The sequence below is a fragment of the Phodopus roborovskii genome, unplaced genomic scaffold (assembly GCF_943737965.1).
Source record: "Phodopus roborovskii unplaced genomic scaffold, PHOROB, whole genome shotgun sequence".
In the NCBI taxonomy this organism is placed as follows: Eukaryota; Metazoa; Chordata; class Mammalia; order Rodentia; family Cricetidae; genus Phodopus; species Phodopus roborovskii.
Genome location: NW_026126567.1, coordinates 25425464 through 25449205, shown reverse-complemented (window position 1 = coordinate 25449205; position 23742 = coordinate 25425464). Strand labels below are relative to the sequence as shown.

General features: G+C 34.9%; 1 pseudogene; it reads left to right on the top strand.

Moving 5' to 3' along the window:
* The first annotated feature begins 21770 nt into the window (after nt 1-21770).
* LOC127235333 (thyroid hormone receptor-associated protein 3-like) lies at nt 21771-23301 on the top strand (annotated as a pseudogene).
* Nucleotides 23302-23742: the final 441 nt, after the last annotated feature.

The following is a 23742-nucleotide window of genomic DNA, read 5'->3' as shown; positions in this document are numbered from 1 at the left end:
TGGCAGTGGCCACATCTCCAAGCTGGCAGCATGCTGCTGGATGGCAGCGCTGACCAAGGCAGTGAGCAGAGCTCTCAGTTCTGGCGGTAAAATTACCGACTGCCATCTTAGATAGACTGTGGCTGAAAGAGCTGTGGCTTTCACTTTAGCAATGTTGTTGTTTACCAGATAAAGTCTCATGGCCACAAAACGATAAACATTTACAGTAAAGACAGATTCACATTAATAAAAACCGCTAAAGGTTTACAATGTGTTTTAAAATATATGTAGGCTTGGGAGAGAAAAAGAATAAAATGGTTTTAAAAAGACAGGAATAGTTGGGTGTGGTGGCACATGCCTTAAATTTCAGCACTTGGGAGGCAGAGGCAAGCAGATATCTGTGATTTCAAAGTAAACCTGGTATACAGAGTTAATTCCAGGACAGATGAAAGTTACACAGAGAAACCCTGTCTCAAAATATGTAAAAATAGAAGTAGAAGAAATAGAGTAATAAAAAAGCCACTTAAAGATGGAAAGCTCAGAGAAAGTCTGGATACTGTTCTGTGTTATATTGTCTTTGTATCTTTTGATACATCAATGTAACAACAACTGTTAAAAGAAATGCTGCTCAATTAATTCAATTTATATATTTTTAAAATGCTTTGACTTCAAAATTTAAGTCTAAGGACAGGTTACTGGGAAAAAGGATTTCCATTATTGTTTCCACAGAAAATAAAAAGCTGTGGATGTCTTTCAGACTAATGTGGTTTGATCAAGCCAGGCTCCCTGAAACAGCATCCCAGATGACCCAACATTCAAAACAGTTGGGACAAAGAAGCCTTATAGACTATAGCCAAGATTTCTACATCTTCTTAGTATCTTCATGACAGTGCTCCCTACCTCATAACACAATGGAAAATATATCATTTGCCATACTAATATATTGCAGATTATTTTCATATTCTAAATATCTGAATCTAATATATTATGAAAAGCTAAAATTCACCTCTTCTTTTTGAATTCTAATCTTAAATTCAAATAACAATAATCAAAAAACGCATGAAGCAAATTCTTCAAATAATATTTTATCAGTATATTCAGTAGATAATCCTTAACTATATTAGAAATATTTCTCCTTATCCCAAGTGACAAACTAAATCTTATCAGCTTTTAGAGTTGTGGAGCCTATTCCCAGTATACATTTGTAATAGACTCCCCCATATAATCCTTGGAGATCATTGATAAAGAAGTGATTAAAAGATTCTAAAAGTCAATGAATCAAGTAATTTTATCCAAGATTGTATTATTAGAACATCAGGGCTATAGCCACAAAGAATTCCAATTGCCACACTATACATGAACTGAACAAGGACAGTAAAAATTGACATGGCAAAATATTAAAAAACCCAGGTGTCCTCAACGCAACTGAAAAACTACAACCATGATATAAAAATGCTAAGAGCAGGAGAAATAGTTTTCTTCAGGGAAACACTCAACAATTGTTTATCTGATATCAAATAGTTACCCCTGAAACTATCCAAGTACACACTTGGAACAGGTTGTTTTTTCATAGATAGAATACCTATATGTATACATATATGAATGTAACAGATAATTAAAAATATAGGCCATTGTTACAAATAAATCGAGAAAGGTTTTAGATAGGAGAAAGATAAGGGGCAAATGATGTAATAATATTATTACAAATAATAAATGAAATTTTTAAAGTTAATGGAGCAAGACTAAAATGGGAGAAGCACTTGGTGTAAATCTTTGGATAATGATACACCATGCTATACAACCTTTCAGTCGAATGTAGCCAAATCCTGGTGTAAACACCTCAAAATAAGGCATAAGGGATTCGGTGTGGCCTCTTGGAACTCCTGCTTGGGGCAGGTGATTGCAAAGTATATTACATGGAAGTGTGTGGTGGAGCAATTGCTTACTTCAAGAGAGTGAGACGGGAATGACAGAAAAGCGATAGAATCATGACATTGTCTTTAAGAGTGTATGTAGACACTGCAATGATCTAACTTCCTCCAAGTAGTCTATGCTTTCTCAAAGGACCTTCCCTTTGTTTTTAATGACAAAAGATGATGACTAATAAGCTTGCAACATCTGGATTCCTTTAGGAAAATTAGGGATACAAACTCTTCTAAGAGTTGAAGTGGTATTCTGGGGAGAAGTGGGAACACACTCAGTAAAAACTTCACCCTAAGTATTACCCTTTCCATCTTTCACTAAATGTGATAGGGACTAACCTCTAGGGAGCTAGTTTGGACTTTCCACTCTAGATTTTCATGTTCCTTTATATGTCACCCCTTCTTTGTTGTAACATAATTCCTCATGTACTCTGGTAAATGATTATGGTGAAATTAAATGTTGGGATTGATAATATTCAGCTGTCAGTTACTTTAATTTATTTATTTGGTTGATGCTACTTCTTTAAAAAAATCATATTTTTATGATTTATCTCTGAAAGTTTTAATATGTTTTAATAAAATTACCTACTAAGTTGAAAATATGGAGTGGTAGTAATATGTAGACAAGCCTGAGCTGTTTTCTCATCTTCTATTAGAGTTATATCTAAACATATTAAATTTTTCAATATTTGTAAGTTAGAAATTCTGTTCCATTGCTTTGGTAGTTTTTCATGGTAACATATAATTTAGAATATATAAATTAACACATATATTACTTGTATAGAATATTAAGATAATTGTTATACATTTGTATCCATGTTTGTAGATGTTTGTGTGAAGAGTACTTCTCCAAAAATTTTAAGATAAGGTAACTTCTCAATTCGATGGATAAAAGGAGGATAAAGTCACCAAACAGTAATTTAGTTTGTTGTATAAGTTTACTCTGTTGATGTGTATACTTTGTTTGCATAATGAAGAGGGACTTCATTTACATTGCACATATGAAAATATAAGTTCCAGAAACAGTAGAAAATGTGTCTCATTATATAGAAGTAGTAAATGATGAAAAGTGCTGCAACTCTGTTCTTCATATTTGTGTTTATTTTTCCCAGGGCATGGGACATAACTGTTTAAAGCAATTGCTGAACTTCCACCTGACTCATGTTCTATTCCTATCACTCATCCACATAATCACAGCTATCTCTAACTTCTTTCCTGGAGGTCAAAAGTCTTTTTCTAGCTTCCAAAGGTACTGGTCACTCACATAGCTCACAGACATAAAGATAAGAAACATACACACACACACACACACACACACACTCACTCATACACAAAAAAGCATCTTTAAATAAAAATAAATCTATGATTCTTGATTTAAGTTACATAATTTATTTAAATAAGAAGTAAAACCTGCTTTAATTTTCACTACTATTATATGAACATCATTTTTCTATGAAATAATTTGTGATTTTTCTAGTATCAAAAGTCAGTGCGTATTTATTGACAAAGTTCATCTCAAGATTTTTCATTATGGACTTTAGTAACTATATGTTTTACTTTGTTTCAGATGGTTATATATCTAGAGAGATATTTTCATAACATGTATCACAAGTACATCTTTATATTCGTGAGTCATTATCGAAAAATGATTAAGCGAAGACAGATATCAAGACAGATGCCAATAATTTTTTTAAATTGAAAAATATTTTTAGATAGTGCTTTTGGATATGTGTTGTACATTTTGAGGAATACTTTTCATATAAATTAGCAATGTTGCAGCTAAATTTCCCACTTATTGTGTACTTTAGATTTATGGTGTGATATACTGTATAGCTCTCATTAGGTACAATCTTTTTGACAATGACCTTTAACAAAAGCACATCTGATTAATTAGTAGAGTGTGCATCCACATACTAATAAGGCACAGTAAATTTAGGAAAATTCAATGTGTATGTTTTGAGGAGGAGAGGGTCCACCTGATCCTTTAAGTTAATGTTTCCAGCTTTCATGCAATCATAGCAGAATGTTGGAGAAGAATAAATGAAGACTCACAACATGTCCCAGCACTTGTTTCCTGACTCCATGATTATACTATGTAGTGATGAACATATTTAGATGGTGAGATTGCCTATGGAAATGTGCCTTTGTATGTGCATTCTAGACCAACCACTGGGCACCTTTCTCTTAAACAATGTTTGTCCAGTGTCTTTTGGCATCTGATTCTACACCAGTAAATCTAATGTTTGACATGCCCCCTACTGCTGTAAATAACTAATTTTAACAATGCATTTTATGAATTTGCTCCTCCATGTTTGAGACAAAATTTAGATTAATCAAATAAGCAATGGACAGTTATAAATGTTATCAATTATTTTAAATTCTATTCAAAAGTAGAGTTTTGAAAATATCTTATATTTAAAAGACCTTATATCCTTTCATATTTTCTCTGAAAATAATTGTTGACTGTCATAGCTAATGTTTCTTGAAAAGAAAAAAAGAAAAAGAAAGCACAATTTCTTATGAAAATCAATCTGAAGCCCATTAACACCTTTAAGAGGCTTTTCTGTTCAAACCAGATACTTTCATTAATATCACCAGCATATTTGGAAAAGATGACAATGGGCTCTAAAATGTAATGGCTATAATTCTTTGGAATCGCCCATCTGGAAAAACTGCAATATTCATGCTAATACTGTTTTGAAGCACACTGTAATTTGTGTGTATATCTTGGAAGTCTATTTAAATATATCATGGAATGCAGGATTTTTTTTTTTGCTTAAAAAGTTTGAATGCAAATAATCAATTTTATAAGATATGATTTTGCTTTTCCACTGATAAATGACAATCATATTCCTATTTATAATCGTTGTTTTAATAATTTTACATATACATTTTTCAAATGCAATGGATATTTGTTACCATTGAAGATGTGAGAAGTAATATTTAACTTTGAAAATAAAATGGAAACATGATTAATTCATAATAGCAATAAAAGATATAGGTGAAAATAAAATACATTTTGAAACAGAGGGATTCAAAGATAGATCAATATTTTGATTTTTATATTTGCATCACCACATTTTGCATATGGTAGGAGAAAATATATCTTGATTCTATACTATTCAGTTCCACTCCACTGACTCCCAGACATAGAAACAATGTTAGTTTACTTAAATACTAAGTAAAATAATATGTACTTAACTTTTGATTTGTGTCAAACCCAGGACTTTGTACATAATAAGAAAGCACTTTACTCTGAACTGCAACCAAGGCCCAATCTTGATTTTTATTATTTTTTTTAATTTGGTGAAGATATTGAGTACAGTGCCTAGAGAGTAAAAATCTCAATATCCTTCATCAAATCCTACCAGCATGCACCATCACAAATGTCTGCATCCCTAACATCCATTTGAAATTGTTGCTTGGTAGTGGGCATTTGTCATCCCATTGCTGGGGAAATGGAGAAAAAGAAATGAAACCTAGTAGTGCAAGCATATCAGAAAGTTCTAGCATATTGAGACTTTGTCTCAAAACATAAGGTAGATAACACTTGACGGAGATGTCTTGGGTTAACCTCAGACCTCTCCAGCACAAGGTACATTAGTACACCAGTATTTAAAATCAACACACACATAGACACACACACACACACACACACACACACACACACACACACACACACACACACACACACACGGCTAAATACTGCTTTGGGAATCCTCAAAATGAAAAGCATAGTTATATGTCATTCATTTGGAGGAATTATTGAGACAGATTTTTCCTTTGCTTTCATACTTAGCAGGTCTTTACCACAGACTTTATGACTAGTTTAATATGCATTATTTGTTTAATGAACTTAGAAAAAAGTGTAAAAATACTATTAATTTATCACTGGATCCAAAATACAGTTAAATAGCTGATTTTATTCAATAGATGTATTGAATAGCATTGCTACTATAATTAGTTACAACACATATTCTTGAGAGATTCCAGAAATGATGAATTTCAGAGACTCACTGTGCAAATTATAACCATATATGTATTTGAGTGACTAATTCTACCTAATCAATATGTGAATTAATTAGTAAAGATGGCTGTCATATATCATACTGGATACACAGATACATTTTTAGTTATCCTTAAAAGTGAATTTAAGCCTAAAGCAAACAAAAATGGTCAAAGACCTATAAAAATATTCTTCCCAGGAAGGAATGTAATAATCACTATGAATTTGGAACAGTGATACGAGTCAGTAATCATTAGTGCAGTAAAAGTTAAAGCCACAATGGACAATTAATTAGGTGATACCACACTAGTAGGAATGGCACTTTACTAGTGAGGTTCAAAAAAGGCAATAAAATTTCTGAACTGTACATTTTAGCAAAGATAAGTTGGGTTTCTCATATACTATTTATGAAATGTAAAATGATACAGAAGTTATGGATATCTGTATAGCATTTGTTAAAAAAACACTCAATAAAACAAAATAAGTAAACAAACAAAAAACCATGGAAATCCAATCAATGCCAATTCTAAATTTGTCCCTAAAGGGGTGGAAGTCAGACATTCTATTAACTATTGCTACCTTCAGGTTAATTGCTTCTACATAAGGTATTAGTTTCAGTGTTCCTTGGCGGATGAATGGAGAAAGAAAGTGTGCCCCATATGTTGGAATATTATAGAGTTTTAGAATGAGAAAGAGACCCTGGCATTTTCCAATACATGGATGAATTGTACGACATTGTGCTATCTGAAATTGTAGTGTACTTTATATAATCAGACTTTCACAGGCAATAAAATAAATATCAACTTTTTCAAGACTTGAGGTCTAGATGAATGGAGAATTTCATTTAGTGGCTATAAAGTTTTAATCAGGTAAACTAAATTCTAATAATTGACCTTAAACAAATGGCCTAAAATTATGTATTAACTCATTAATATTTGCTTCAAAATGTTTTACACATAAGAAAAATAACAAGTATTCTTTAGATACATACACAATCAAAACACAGAAAAAAATCTTGGTAAATGTTGAAATGTCTACTAAAGTTTCTATATTTAAAAGTGTATGTTAATTAAATATTTTATATATCAATTATATTTTAATGCTGTAAGTCAAAGAAGATAATTCTTAATAATTGAAAATATAGAATGAGAACAAAGATCAACTTATCCCCTCAACATTTCTTAACTATTTATTTCCTAACACATTGGGCTTATTTACTAAGATCATGACCTACGAAAGGTGAAGTCATCAAACGGTTAATTCCTCATTACCAGACATTTTTGCCAATACAGAGCCTCCTGAGACCACTCAAACCAACTCCTTCTTTAACACAGCTAGAAGATATTGAATGTTTTTTGTCTGGCCTTCCATATTGATTTGAGTAGGGTGCTTATTAAAATATGTGCCAATCTTGTTTGCTGTAAGGCTAAAATCTATTTTCTATTCCATTTCTTATTGCAAATTAGGTATGATTAGAACGTACAACATAGCCTGTCAGAATTTACTCAATGGCTTAAATGACTTCATTATGAAATCTACTAATAAAACTGATAAAGACATTAAATAATAAAATGCCAACACTGTACACATGCCATAATTTTGAAGCTAAGCTCTGTAGCAGTTTGAACTTTGTTGGGAAATATTAAAGTTCAAAGATTAAATCCCCCTGCAAGTTAAATTTCATGTTTGAAATAAAAATATCAGAATATCAGACCTTAGTTGTTAAAAATACATAGGAGTTTTAAAATATGACCGGTGTTGTTTTGCTATGTTTTATCTAAAGAGTTTCTTTTTCCTCAGGTGGTGTTTGGAGTTCTTTAAGCAGCTCATGTATGAGATCTCTTCCACTGGAATGCAGAAAATTCTTTCAGGTATCCAAAAATTGAAGATACTTGACTGTCAGTAGGGAGGTACCTTACATCTTCATTAAATAAAACAAAAATTTTAGGTGACATCTAGTTCAGTGTTAAAAAGTATGTTTTCACTGCAGGGAATAAAACTCAATGGAAAGCTATTTCCTTTAAGACCTTTAATGAGGCTGAAGATGATATACAATACAGATTCAGTGATATTTGATGGAAAAAATGTCAATGAAAATTTTGGTTGTCAGTTCCACATGAATATTAATCAGCTAATGGCCATTGTTTTCATTCCAACAATGCATGGATATGAATTCAAGTGGGAATGATATCCTATGGAGAATTTTGCTTAGGTTTATGTATTTTCTATATCTGATCTAAGAAAAGTTTACAAGGGATAGATTTTAGCTCAAATCATATACCTTAAGCTTATAAAGTCCTTTAGAGGAGTTCTGAACTGAAGCTAATAATTGCAAGTCTAAATTTGGAGTACTCATTCATGATCTACAGAGCAGTATGGCTAGTTCTAGTATCTGTATTGCAACCATGTGTTGCCATTACTACCTCAGTGGTTTTAAAAAGCACTCATTTTTTTCTTTAAAACTTCATATTTCATAGATATTTTTGTAGAGCTTTATGCATAAATTCAGAAACCCCACAAGATCCCACAGGTGACCTGTGTGTATTTGGGTTAATCCTTAATAAACTTTCCTTGTCTGTTTGGACATAATAGAATTCAGTGGAATAAAGATCATGAATAGTATGAAGTAGAATTGACCTCAGGATAATATGCAAAGTTTTCATATAATATAGTAAGGTTGTTTTATTGATAATGAATTTGAGCATCAATGATTGATCATAGTGTTTCACTTAATAAAATGAAAAAATATATCAATATCTTGAATGGAGAATAATCAGGAGAGGAATATAACAACTATGAATTATTGGTTAATTATAAACATAATACTTTGGTGGCGAGTTTAAAATTTGCTTTATGTGAATGATCGATGAGAAATGATATTGGAGAGTCTACAGCTGCAGAAAGCCATAAAACAGTGTGAGCCTAAGCATTTCAACAGAACAACTTCTGACATTTAAGTGATTGCCTCCCCCAGAAGACATGAGAAGGATTTAGTTTAATTTCCTAAGATCAGATCCCACTAAATCCATTGAGAAAAATATTTCCAGGAACCATATAAAATAAATTTATAAGCTCTCTGAGCACTCTACAAAGGAACGATTTTAGTGTATCAAGATGGTAAGCTAACCATCAAATATGAAAGGATAAGGACTATTTGAGCATTCACAAGCCCTTTGAGGAATAACTCTCCACATGGTATCCACATGGATCAATGAGAGTCAGTCATTAGTCTGGTCAGGTAAAGGGGTATACTAGCCCTAAAAGATTAATGGTATAATCATATGGCTTTCTTTATTCTTTGGTTTATCAAGCATTTAGGATTCTCAGGTGAGATACTAGATACAGACTATTCCTGGAATCATGTTAATGTCTTTATCTCACAGATAAACAATCATATACTGCATTATATACAATGAGGACTCATGTACCTCTCTAATATTAGGAACACTTTGATATCTTCTGAAGATAACATATATTGAATTCCTAAGAAAACAAGAAGAGAACCAACCTACCCACATACTATTGAGACTCAGCCCTTCTTTGCCAACCCAGGGTCCCCTAATTCTTCCTTGTGTTTCCTCTCAGCCTTTCCTTCTATCTTAAGTCTAGCTCTTTGTTTCTTGATTTACCCAAAGAACCTCTTTGTACCAGAGACCCACTGCTGCCAAACAAAACTAGTAGTCATATAGAATACTTTCTACTTTCATTCCTTAGGTATAGCTCTTGAGATTAACTCTTATTCCTGCTGCAAACTGCACAAGAAAATTTACCCCTGAACACTAGGAAAATAATCAAGTAAAGTGGAGGACAGAACTAGTGTCCCTAAGAAGATATACCACATAAATAATAAACAATTAAAAAATCTTCAGCATTCAGTGTCATAAAAGAAATGCAAATAAATACAGCTTACACCAGTCAAGGTGGTGAAGATTAATAAAACAACAGCACATGCTGGATGAGGATGTGAGGAAAACAGGACACTTATCAGCTTCTTCTGGTTATAAAAACTGATTTATCCACTCTAGAAGTCTGTATAGAAATTCCTCCAGGAGCTGAACTACTTGGAGGTATACACAATAAAGTCTATATCATACCACAGTGATGCTTGCTTATTCATGCCCATTTTTGCACTACTCATAACAGCTAATAATTGGTAACAGTCTTACTGTCAACTGATGAATGGATAATGACAAAATTTACCAAAATATTCAGCAGTTAAAAAAAGTTACAAAATTTCCAACTAAATGGATGGAGAAAAACAAAACAAAACAAACAAACACACAACTCCCCCCTCCCCCAGCAATCTGAGTGGCATAACTCTATAAGCATGAGTTTTCTGGCCTGGCAGGTTCTGCAGCCCTTGAACACCAAATGAACACAAAGATGCTTATATTAATTATGAAACCATTGGCCATTCGCTAATGCCAATGGTTAGCTCTGTCTTAATTATTAACACATTTCCATTAATCTAAGTATCTTACCAGAGAAGGTTCTGGACCTCTAACTCCTTTGGAGGCTCACATGATAACTGTTAAGCATCCCCATAGAGAAGATAGCAACTTCCTGTTGGTCTCTGCTTATAATCAATCCTGGTTCTGCCCAGCTATGTCACTTCCTGTCTGTCTCTACAGACCTCCAGACCTCTGTGTTTAGCTAGTGGTAAGTTTCTGCCCAGGTTTATCACTTCTTATCTGACCAATAAGATAAACAAATATACAGAAAGATTTCCCCCATCATAACTCAGATGCCAAAATTTAAATATAGCCTATTTTCTATTTGGACAATAGCATTCTGCACAACCTCTGAAATTTGAGAGCTTGTAAGAGACATGCAGGGAAGAACAGACCATCCAATGAAGGTGAAATAGAATATAAAATTTATAAAATAATAAAGGTGAATTTAGAATTGGAGGATTAAATGGGTAGGGAGGAGGACAACTGACAGTAAAGTCCTTTTGGAAAAGCCATATGGAATCCCAATACTGTAGGTGCTTTCTAAAATATATACACATATGCCAAGGATTTAAATAGAATCAATATACAAAGAGGGAGACAGTGTCCCAACTAGACATCATGTATCCCCAAACAAAACATACAATGTCAACAATAAATTATATCTTGTTGAGTCATTAGAGGAAGGAGTCACAGTCCAGTCCCTCAAATATCATAGGCTATTGCCAAGCCTATTGGTTACTTTCCATGACCTGCTGATAAAGCTCTATTGCTAAACATAACTAACTTTTATCATTGAAATCAAGCTTGAGTCAACTACAAGCTCCATACCTATTGACTTGCACTCATGGTACTAGAAGTTGTGTAAGATATGACCCCTATCTGCCATATCTAAAGTGATCCAAAACATGAAACTAGATAGGCAATGAACATGGTGGAAAATCTAATGCTTTTTTTCTGCTAACGGTAGTAGATAAGCCCCATTCTATCCCCTGAACGTTTTGTGAAAATATATGACATATATTTGTTTATATACATGTATGTCTGATGCCCCATCATTAAAATTAAAGTATTTTAAAGCAAGATTATATTGGTTTTAAATTTCTCTTACATTTATAATGATGTGCCAATTTTCCTAGTGACCATACTCAAACAAAAATGACCACTATGTATTAATGAAGGAACTGTGTAAGCTAGATCATTTTTTAGTCTGCATGTTTAGTCACATAGATCTTGCCTTAATCCCCCTTAATCTATGAAGTCTTTTGTTTCATTTTAAAACTTGTGTCAAAATTGGACTTTGTAACAGGGTTGTAGCATATTTTATCATCTATCTAGAGAAGAATAAGAGATGGCTAAAAGGCAGGATGTGTTTGCCTTTAGAAGAAACCCAGGAAAGACACAAAATGATCAAGATGACTCCATATCACTAGAAATAAGAACAGCAAAGCTGTTGCTTCTGGAGGACTTTGAAACCCATAATCAATAAGTTTTTTTTTATGTGCCTCTCCATGATTGACATACAAACTGATATAGAGGATAACATGTACAGTAAATCTCGTTTAACATTTTATATGACATAACTAAGATCAGTTCTATAAAATCACAATTTTGTAAACTGAAAGGTCTTAAAAAACTGATGTTCATTTTTGCACTAATATTATAATTCTTACTTAATTTCCCAAGGAAATATTTTATTTACAATATATTATAAAGATGTGAAAAGGAGTAAATAAAATGTCAATAGTTCTTTTCTCCAGGTAAAGAAAGGATGTTTCCTTCCAATCTGGGTTTTAGTCATGATATCTCTCATACAACTGGTTCATGGACAAACTTGATATATTTTCTGTTGTGATTAGACTGATTTGAAGAGAATATATTGCGAGTTCTTAGAATTTTAGTTAACCCCCAGAATTATAAGCTTTATGCAAACACATGACAATTCTTGCAATGAACTTCTTTGCCCTGACCCGCGGGAGAGTCAACAATGAACTGGGAGACACCTAGGGGAATGGAAGGGGGAAGGGATGAGAAGAACAACAGCAATTCTAGGTTATTATGACATCCTTATAACATGCAAAATAAATGGGTAATACTACGATAAAAACAACTGAAAAACACTTTTAAGTTAGGCACTATAAACAGATGATGCCATTTTCAAGGGAAGAACAATAGCTAATCTTGTTTTATAAATTAAACAGTTTGTCTCCTTTAACATAATCAATATTTTGCAAAGAATCTATAAAGTGTATGCATGTCTATTAATCCTAGTAGACAAGGAAGCTTTATATTAGAATATATGCAAACTGTCAGCACTGTCATGTATAAAATTCATGATTCTTTCATAGACTTGGTTGCCATATCTATTAATATCCAGAGGGAATCACGAAAACCTAAAAACTTACTGCCTCCAATTTGTACAATCTTAATAGCTTCATTTGATTAAAAAGAATTTCATAGCCATATTACTTTCTGGGCAATGGAGCTTCATAGTAAATTTCAGAATATAATATACAAAAATTTCTTAAGTAACAGTAACATACATGGCTTGCTTTTGAATTAAACAGATACAAGTAGATTGTGAGTTATTTATCTAGAAACTATGAATAATTTAGATGTTAAAATTATTTAAATAAATGATGACTCAAATATGGTTGGATGGTATTAGGAGGTGCAGGTAGAATTTCTATAACACATGTCAAACACTTTTTTACCTACAACCCATGATAGTAGATGGCAAGTAACACACAAACAAATGACTGGTTAATATGCAGAGAATAATAAACTTTGGAATGTTCTGCACCAAGTGGAATGGCTAGTTCATACGATCCTGTTATAAGTGCTGGGGTTCTACACAGAAGATGGGCTGGGGAAGATTCTAAGAAGCAGAGGTTGTGAACAATTCCAAGGAAACAGTGTTTTCCTACAAAAACAGAATAAACTCCAAGAAACCATGACAGCATGCACAAGACCTGCTGCAACTCCAGCCTGACACAATCAAAGTATGAAAGTAGGATATGAGTACCATGGTCCATCTCTAACAAAGAATCCATTGGAATTGTATTGTGTCTGTGTGAGGGAAAGTTAGTTTCTCTCAATGGTATGACATTCAATATATCCATCACTTTCTGACAGATCTGACAGGCCAACCCAGACAAATGCCATATTTTTATAAGGGAGAATGGCATGTAATTGGGTGGGGATGTAGGGCAGGATTTAAAAGAAGTTAAAGGAAAGGAAGAGATAAGTTAAAAACATAATGAATGAGGTTCTTAAAGATTCAATGAAAGAATTACTTTTTAAAATGTCAAACATTCCACATGTTTAAAATTCATTTTAATCTAGTTATCTTATTGAGTCATAAAAGATATGAGGTGATTTAAATATGTCCTTAATAATAAGGAAGGTCAATATGTTTTTTTCAACATTCTATTTAATATAGCTTCTGATTTTATGCTTCTTTCTCATTCAGATCCTATTGCTAGTTACCTTCACACAACACATACACACACACACACACACACACACACACACACACACACACAGTTGGCTTTCTCTTGTTTTCCTAACTCACCATTTACATTTGGAATAGAAATATTTTCTATTAGCATTTTTATAGGTACACAAAACCACACAGACACATAGAGATAGCTGTTCTTACTTATATGAGAACGCGCCATTGTTATGACAAAGAAAATGTCTGACAAAAAGAACAAAATATTTGACTTTTTTTCTTAATTACTCTTTCAAAATATTCTTAGATTCACTATGAAGTGATATGTATTTTAGGATATATATTATGTTTATTTTTTAAAACTGCTCCCAACTGTCAAAATATTTCCTCAAATTTAAATGAATGCACTGTGAAAATGCTTGGATTCCTTTAGAAAAGAAGGTAAATGCATGTGATCTCTTGATTCATAGATGTATGATTTGACCTATGAGTTTCTGGAGTTGTTTTATTTTTCTTTAATTAAAGATTATTTATTAGTTCTTGTCTAAAATATCAAGTATCTAATAATGTTAGTTTTAAATATACCTGAAAAGATACCAAAAATTCTATTATATTTCTTTGCAGTTATGTTTAGCATATGTTTTATAGTATCTAGAGCAATGTTAGAATATTAAGGTACAAAGAAAATATTTATTGGTCTTCACTAGAAGAACTTACAAAGAGGCTGAATGGAGAATGAACACTTCAGATTGGCATTATTTAGATGTGTTGAGAAACATCTAGAAATCAAAGTTATTCATGATAATATTAAGAACTGTGAAATAATTATTTATATTTCTTGGTACAAAGTTAATTGCACATTATACATTCTATAAATTGAAAATTAACACTTTAATATTCTTGTTTCTTACAAGTTCCGTGCTAATTAATTTGTAGCAATAGTGTTTAATGAAAAATTTTCTTTTTTGTTTATATTCTCACTAATTTGACATGATGAAAATACATCTTTTCTTGTGTTCTAAAAAAGGAATGTTAAGATTATGACAATAATGTTTTCCTTCAGTTATTATAATAGAGAAAGTACTAGCAAATACAGTGTCTGGTCTAGTACAGTATTAATAGATATCCGCCTTAAATTACCTTTAACAAACTGCAAAAACCTTTTTGTAGAAAATTTATAATAACCTATGGTTATTATGGATAGCATCAAAGGCTCAGAATAAACATCAGTATTTTAAAATCAAATGTAGATGCACATCTTAGCAATAAGTGATATGATTATGAGATTAAGATATCATAAATATAATGTGGAATATTTAACTATGTAGAGATATGTTACATTCAGTTTATAATGCACTTGTTTAAAGATGTGAGGATGTGTTTTTAATTATGTAAATATGTTTAATTATGTAAATATGTGTTGCATTTCTTTCACCTTGCCTGCCTAAAGCATTTGATTAGTCTAATAAATAGCTGAATGGCCAATAGCTTGGAAGGAGAGGTATAGGCAGGGCTGCTGGGCAGAGAGAATGAACAGGAGAAAAAGAGGAGAGAAGGTTGAAAAGAATGAGGAGAAAGAGGGGGACACACCCAGGGCTAGAAAACAGATGGACTCCAGACAGACAGACAGAAGAAGCTGTGCAAGTAAAATATACAGAACTGAAGAAAAGTAAAAAGCAGGGAGGAAAAAGGTAGGTAAAGAGTAACAGGTTAAGTTAAAAGATGTAGCCAGGAGTGAGCCTAAGAGGGGCTGATCTTTCCTACCTTATAATTCTCTGTGTCATGATTTGGGAGCTTTTTGTTGGCCCAAAAGATCCTTATCAGTTAGCTTCCAACTACCTGTAACTCCAACATGCTGGAAATGAATCCATCTGGCCTCTGAAAGCAGCTGAATCTACATGGTGGACTCATACACACACACACACACACACACACACACACACACACAAAAGAAAAAAGTAAAAGTTCCTTTAAAATGAACTTAAAGATGCACAGCCAGAACCCAAAATGAATAAATTTGGTAAAATGTTTACAAAGATAACTTTATGGATGAAGCCTTTAAAGGATCTCATTTTTAGAAGCAGTATTTCTATGCATTTCAAATCTTACTGTCTTTAATGTGATAATTTCTTATTTGGAAATATAATGCAATTTATTTCAAAATCTAAGTATATACTTACTCCCACAATTTCAAACTATTTCAAAATATAGACAAGAAACACTGGCAAAAGTAAAAGAAAGAATAGTCAGAAAACGTTTTCTGCCTCATTTCAAAAGTTAATATAAAAAGAATGACAAAAACACAACAGGCTAGGCAGCTCCAAGGACCCATCTCTCTAGCAAAATAATGAAATAAAGCACAATGTGTCAGAATCAAGTTCTCAGAACACTAGGAAACACTCAGAGGTTTGCTGGAACCAAGCAATTGGTAACTCAAGGACAAGTCAACCTGAAAGTTGTCATGTAGTTTTAGAGCCTTTCTTGTCCTTGAATTTCCCACTTCCTAACTCATCAGCAGTCAGAGAGATGACAAGCTGTTCTCAGAGTGTGCCCCTTGTCCTCAGTCCTGGGTCTAGGCTTAGCAAAGAAAACCTTTTTTAAAAAGTGGTCCCTTTGAACCGCTATACAGACCACCTGAGGAGGTGCTGCAACTGTTTTGGTCAGTTTCAGCTGAACTTGAATTCTCTCTGCTAAGAAAGGAGGAGCAGTTTGTGAAATCCTTGAAAACAGATGAGCAGCATTTCTGCCACCAGGGACAGGGGATGAAGGTGAGATGAACAACCTGGAAAGATGGAAAAAAGATTTGAAACAAGAGGTTATTGGCAGATGTAGGTTTTTAAAAGCCTTCTCTGTTTACTGCAAGATACACAGCAAGGATATTTACAGCCAATAATTTTCCCAGGGCAGGACAGATACTCAGAAAAGACTTGAGAAGCCATGAAGATTTCCCCATTGGCTGCTCTTCAAGCTCAAAAAAAAAAAAAAAAAAACAAAACCCACATTATGATGAGATGACTAACACAGAATGGCAGGCATCAACAGAAGGACCAGGCAAAGCCAGTCCTCTTAGGCAGCAAGGATGTGTGCTATGCAGTCCTTTCTCATTCTCTTTTCTTTATCCACAGGCCCTTAAGAGAATATGTCAGTGAGGCAACCTGTACCTTATACAGACACCTTCCTTCTGAGAACATTTGAAAAGTGAGTGATTTTAGACTCAGCCAAATCTTCTCAAACATATCCAGCAATCTGTTTTGTTATTTTGTTTGTTTGTTTTGTTCCAGGTAAAATGGATTTAATGTAATAGCTTGGAATGTTCACACCCTGGAATACTAGAAATTTCTCTAACATGAAAGCCTCAGAATTTTTTGAGATTTATTTCCTACCTTGTGACTTGCTGTTGTGTCTATAGGACTTTATATTCCTTGGCCCCTGGGCACAATGAATATGCATTTAAAATGATTAGCCAATGCAATGATGTGTTATAGAAAGACAATAGCATCAATTTTCCTGCTGACATAACTCTGGGAAGTTGGTTTACTTTCCTATAAAACTGAAGGTGGGTCTTACTCCTCCACCCTCAGGTAGAGAAGTAAGTAAAAGGGGCTCCTCCAGCCCACCTCTCGCTCTTCAAGTCCCCTGACTCGTGCCCCCCCCCCCCAAGACCCTTCCTACCACTGAATCTCCCAGAGGGATCTGGGAGCAGAGTGGAATATCCGCCATCGGCCACCATTTCTGTCTTTCCCCTTTATCCTCCAGTAGAGTGGTGAGTAACGGGGGCTTCTCAGCCCACCTCTCCCTATTTGAGTCCTGTGACTTGAGGCCCCCAGACCCTTCCTGCCACCAAATCCCCCAGAGGTTTGCACTTGTACCCTCCAGGAGAGAGGACAGGATAGAGCCTGAACCCATACCTACCTGGAGAGGGAGAGACCCCACCTCTACTCACTGGAAGAAGAGATGGGAAGACAACAGTAGAAGAACACATCCAAAAAAAGAAAGGCTTATATGCCAGCAAGACCTGAACATCCCAACACAGATGAAGCAGAAGAGAATACCTTAAAAACAACTTAATGAAAATCATAAAGGCCCTCAAACCTGATATAGGAAAATCCCTGAAAAATATGGAAGAAAAACAAACCAAAAATTTAAAAATGCAAGAAATCAACACATTGTTGGCCTATAGGTAAACAAGATAAGCAGGACTAGGAGTCAAGGAGCAAGGAGGATTCTGGGAGATGTAGTGGAGAGGAGTTGAAATGTAGGATGAAAAAGGCTTAAGAGGTCCCTACTCTCTCTGGTAAGATAAGACAATGTAGAAATACTTATGTTGATAGAAAGGAGTTAATGTTTAAGACAAAGATAGCCAACAAAGAAACCATAGCCAATAGCCAACATTTTCATAATTTATACAGCATCTCTGTGTGTTATTTGGGTGGGCTTTGTTTTGCTAGAGACAAGCAAGAAACTCCTTCAGCTCCTCTAAGAGACATTTCCTGAGACTCTCTGCATAAGCAGAAAAAAAAAACAATAAAACAAAAACAAATGCAGGTCATGTCCTCCCCTGCTCCCCCACAAACCCCTGTCCTATACTTTTTCTGCTCCCCGGGAGGGTGAGGCATTCCACAGGGAGTCTTCAAAGTCTGTCATATCATTTGAAGTAGGGCCTAGGCCCTCCTCCATGTGTCTAGACTGACAGAGTATTCCTCTATGTAGAATGGGCTCCCAGAGTCCATTCCTATAATAGGGATAAATACTGATACATTACTAGAGGCCCCATGAACTACCTAGTCCTTCTAACTAACACCCACATTCAGGGAGTCTAGGTTGGTCCTATGCTAGTTTCCTAGCTATCAGAACAGAGTACATGAGCTCCCTCTTGTTCAGGTCAGCAGTTTCTGTGGATTTCTCAAGCCTAATTTTGACCCTTTGCTCATCACTCCTCCCTCTCTGCAACTGGATTCCAGGAGTTTGGCTCAGAGAAGCCCTGCTAACAATTGAATGTTATGTATGAGAGCTGATTGTGGCAGTGACCACATCTCCAAGATGGCAGCATGCTGCTTAATTATGGCATAGACCAAGGTGGTACACAGCTTCCAATGCTAGTGGTAAACATACCCCCACCATCTTGGAAAGCCAGAGGCTAAAACAGCTTTAGCTTTAATTTTAGCAATGCTGTTCAGCAGATAAAAGACTCATGGTTAGAAAAAAGGTAGAGATGTAACAATTATATATATATATATATACATACAATGTATGTAATACCAATTTATGAAGAAGAAGGCAATGATATTGTAAAAAGTGTAAGGAAGGATATAGAGAATGTTTTGGTAGGAAGAAATCTGAGGGAGAAATGATGTAATTATAATCTCAAAAATAAAAGAAATATTTAGCAGTTTCATTCAAAAATTTAGAATTATTTACTAATTCAAACATCCAAGTTTAAAAATACTTTAATGGTATATGCAATGAACTTACCATGTGCACATGTGACATCTTCACTGGGATTTAATATTGGAAGGTAGGTGATGTTACTTTCTAAAGATGATGTGAATGTAGGTGTGCAGGTAGGAATATTAATTTTCTAAAAATACTGTGATAAATTTCTATTGTTAGTTGTATTAAAAGCAGAAATTCTTTTTTCACAAACCTAGAGGTCTAGGTTTGAAATAAATGGAATGATATGACCATGCTTCCTATCAAGTATCTAAGAGAGAACTTGTTCCTTATCTTCCTGAGTTTGGACTCTGGACTATGACCATATCATTGCAATCTTGTGTGTCTTTAATGTTTTTGTTGCTTCAGTCTTTCAGCCTTGTGGTTTTATTACAAAAGCAGCTGATGATATTTGCAACCCAACCTGATAATCTAAGAAACTTTTCATCAGAAAATCCAAAGCAAAAGCATTTCTACAAAAATTGGTTTATTACATAATACAAACACATTTATAAGAAAAAAGATTCCTGATGACACAATGTCCAGTTTTGTGTGGGTGGAATGGTGCTAAACATGATATATAATAGAAGTTATTGCCTTTAAGCTTGCTTTTCAACAATTATCAAACTAGAATGCAAAAATATTAAGTGTTTTTTTTTCAAATTAGGAAAAGATGTCCAATTAGTGGAAGAATCTTACCTGTATTTAGTAAGAAAATATATAATGAAAATAGACAATTGTGATCGAAACTATATCTCATTACTGGTTTGAAGACAGATGCTCACAGTCAAAGTTAGTCCTTATAACTATCTTAGTTAAGACATCAGAAAATATCACAAATATGAAAGTATTTGTTGCATTCAGGCCCCCTAAAATGTGATGGGTCAAAGCCTAAATATGGGTATACTGAGAAGAAGGCTTAAACTATCCTGTGAAAAGTGTTAAAAAAAATTTCATGCTAAAGCTACAATTTTGATTGGACACATACATGAAAAATATAAATAGGAACAAAATACAAAATCTGAAGTGTTTCTGGTACCACATTTCACATGAAGATTCTTTAACTACATGTTATAAACTATTACAACTATCAGTTACACACAACTTTAGTGGTTAACCACATAAAATAAAACATGATTTCAGTCATTTTTTTTATCATTTGCTCTCTAATTTTGTAACTACTTTTATGTGTTTTTAGTTTAACTTTTTAAAATTACACCAATGTTTTTCATATTTTTCAAATTTAAAAATTATTGAAAATAACTGTTCATATTGAATTTTGGTTCTACAACAAATTTATGTATCTTGTTCAACTTAAACAAAAATTATGTCCAGTAAAAAGTTTGTATTGAAACAATTTTATATTTAATATTTACATATGATCTATAAAATATTCAGTTATATAATATTGAGTATAATTATGAATATTAAATGTAATATTAAAATTAGAAAACTGTTAGCTGTTCTAGAATATTAATTTTAATATTATCTTCCCTTATTTTTGGAGTAACAAGAATTATGTTTAAAATTGGCCAGCACAAAATCCAGTTAAAAGTTGCCAAAGTGATTTTTATAAAGGGTTCTGCTTGGATAGCTCCTGTGCGCCCTCCAAAAAGGAATGGCCCCTAAGTCCTTGGATACTGCCATAGGCTTTATCTGTTCTGTGTGACTGACATGCCAATGTCTGTTTCTAAATCTGAAAATCCCTTATGATCTGTGTTCTTTCTCATCCCTGATATCTCAATCTTGCTCAAAGATGAAAGGGGATATTTTGAACAACTTCAGCTTATTGAGGTTTGAGATGGGAACAGAGCTGTAAAACTTTCTTAGTTATAAATCTATAAGTAAGAAATGGTATAGCCAGCCACTTTTGTATAGCTGCATCACTCTATAGGAAAATACACTTAAAAATACTAATGCATTTACCTGATATGTGTGTGTGCTACATATTTTATATATGCATAATATATATAATATATATTCTTAAGAATAAAGTCATGTGAAATATGATGTATATTTTTAATGCTAGCATCTATGCCATTTTTTCTTCACTGGTCTCTGCACTACCAGTAGTGGGATTCAGCATCAAGAGTGAGGCCAAAAATAGGATAGATATAGAACCAGCACTTTGCTTTTCTCGGCCTCTGGAAAGACACTTCAGCAAAGCCAATAAATCAGTTACGTGCAAAGCAAGCCACTGGGTTGCTGTCTCTGACAAACAAGCAAACGAACTTAGGGAAGAACAGTTTTCTTGACATTGAAGAATTTATTACTGGCTATACAAATCCAGAAATTGTTAAAATCAAGATAAAAAGATTGTGTGTGTGTGTGTGTGTGTATGTGTGTGTGTGTGCATGTTTATATACAAGTGGATGTGTGTGCCGATGAGCATATTTTAAGGGAAAATGTAAGCAAGCCTGGACGCTGTCGGGCTGGGGCAAGGTTCGGTCCGATTGTGCTGTTGTGTGACTGTTACTAGTCGCTTCGGCGGGTCCAGGAATTATTGAACTGTGACCCTCTCTTCCAACATGTCAAAAACAAACAAATACAAGTCTGAGTCTCACTCTTCTCGCTCAAGATCTGCATCCAGATCTCTGTCTTGATCATTTTCCAAGTCTTGGTCTCTAAACAGATCTGTCTTCCAGTCAAGGAAACACAGGCTGAGTTCTAGGTCTGGTTCCGTATCATCTTCTCCAGCTCATAACAGAGAAAGCAATCACCCCCTAGTGTATAAGAATCGAGATTTCCGAGGCCATTACAGAGGCTACCGGAGGCCCTATAATTTCCATGGGCAAAAACCGAGGCTTTTATCCATGGGGCCAATATAACCGAGGTGGCTATGGAAACTACTGGTCCAATTGGCAGAACTATTGGCAAGCAATACAGTTGCTTGTGTTGTGGCCATTCCAGGTCCTGATCCCCAAAGAGAAGGTCCCCTTCACCACTGTCCAGGAGCCATTCTAGGAACTCTGATAAATCATCCTCTGACCAGTCAAGATGCTCCTCATCGTCCTGCTCGTCCTCCACTGCAGAGCTGAATCATCTAAGCGCAAGGATACAAAAGAAAATAAGTCCTCCCCCAAGGATAGCAGGCCATCTCAGGCAGCCGGTGATAATCAGGGAGATGAGGCCAAGGAGCAGACATTTTCTGGGGGTGCCTCTCATGATATAAAAGAGTCTGAGAACATTTCCCCCAGTACATTCAGAAAACATGGTTTGGCTCACAAGAAATGAAAAGGCCTCAGGAACCTGCTACAAGGCTGAAAGCAAATACAAAGATGATCCTGTTGATCTGCGCCTTGATACTGAGCATCGTAAAAAAACATAAGGAGATCTTAAACGAGGTAAATCAAGAGAGTCGGTGGATTCCTGAGACTCTAGCCACTCCAGAGAAAGGTCAATTGAGAAAACAGGGGAAACTCACAAAGGATCAAAGAAGCAGAATCACTGAAGAGCAAGAGACCTGTCTAGGTCCTCCTCATCCTTCTCCTAGAGCTCTCACTCCTACAAAGCAGAGTACCAGGAGGAAGGGAGGAAGTAGAGGAGAAGGACGAAAGCACCATGGGTCTTGACAAATCCAGACTGGGAACCAAAAACTTCCTTGGTCCAAATGAAAGAGGCAGCAGAGCTCGGGGAACTTTTCAATTTTGGGCAAGAAGGAGAGGTTGGAGCAGAGGAAACTATTCTGTTAACAGTAACAACGACAGCAATAACGATTTTCAAAAGAGAAACTGGGAAGAGGAATGAGATCCTGAGTACACACCCAAAAGCAAGAAACATTACTTGCATTATGACCCGGAAGGTGAAACAGTGACAAGTGGATAAGCCATGGCCATGGCCGAGGAGCCTTCCCCCGGGGTTTGGGGCCAGTTCATGTTCCCCAAAATCCACTATCAGTCCCAAGTGGGCCCGCCACAAGTTCAGTGGAGAGGAAGGAGACATTGAAGATGATGAGAGTGGGGCAGAGAACCGAGAAGGGAAGGACAGTCTACAGCCCACAGCTGAGTAAGGGCCACTCTTGATGGAGCCCTTGCCCAGGGGAGCAAGGCACTTGGAGAGGCTGGTAGAGCTCAACTGGGAGCTGCAAGAAGATTCTGCAAATCCCACCTCACCACCCACCAGCTACAGAGAACCCACAGCTGCAGAGTACACATCCCTGTTGCTGTCCCACTACACAGAGGAAGATGGCCACAGAGCCTGGGATCAGGGGCATGTTTTAAGCAGACCATAACACACTGGGCTCCCGCTATGCTATTTGTTGTTTGTTGTTGGTGTGGGGTGGGGTGGGGGCAGGGTAGGGAGAATGATGCTGATGCTTGGATTTGTCCTTTTGTTGTTTTCTCTCCCCCCCTCCCATTAGAAACCAGGTTTTCTTCATTTGGAGCTAAGAGAATGAACTTGGTTTTCAGCCTTTTCCTGTCCCGATTTTTAAAAAGCCCTTATGTTTTTCTTCCCTTTTTTTTTTCGTTTTTTCCTTTCTAATGGATATGTAGTGATATT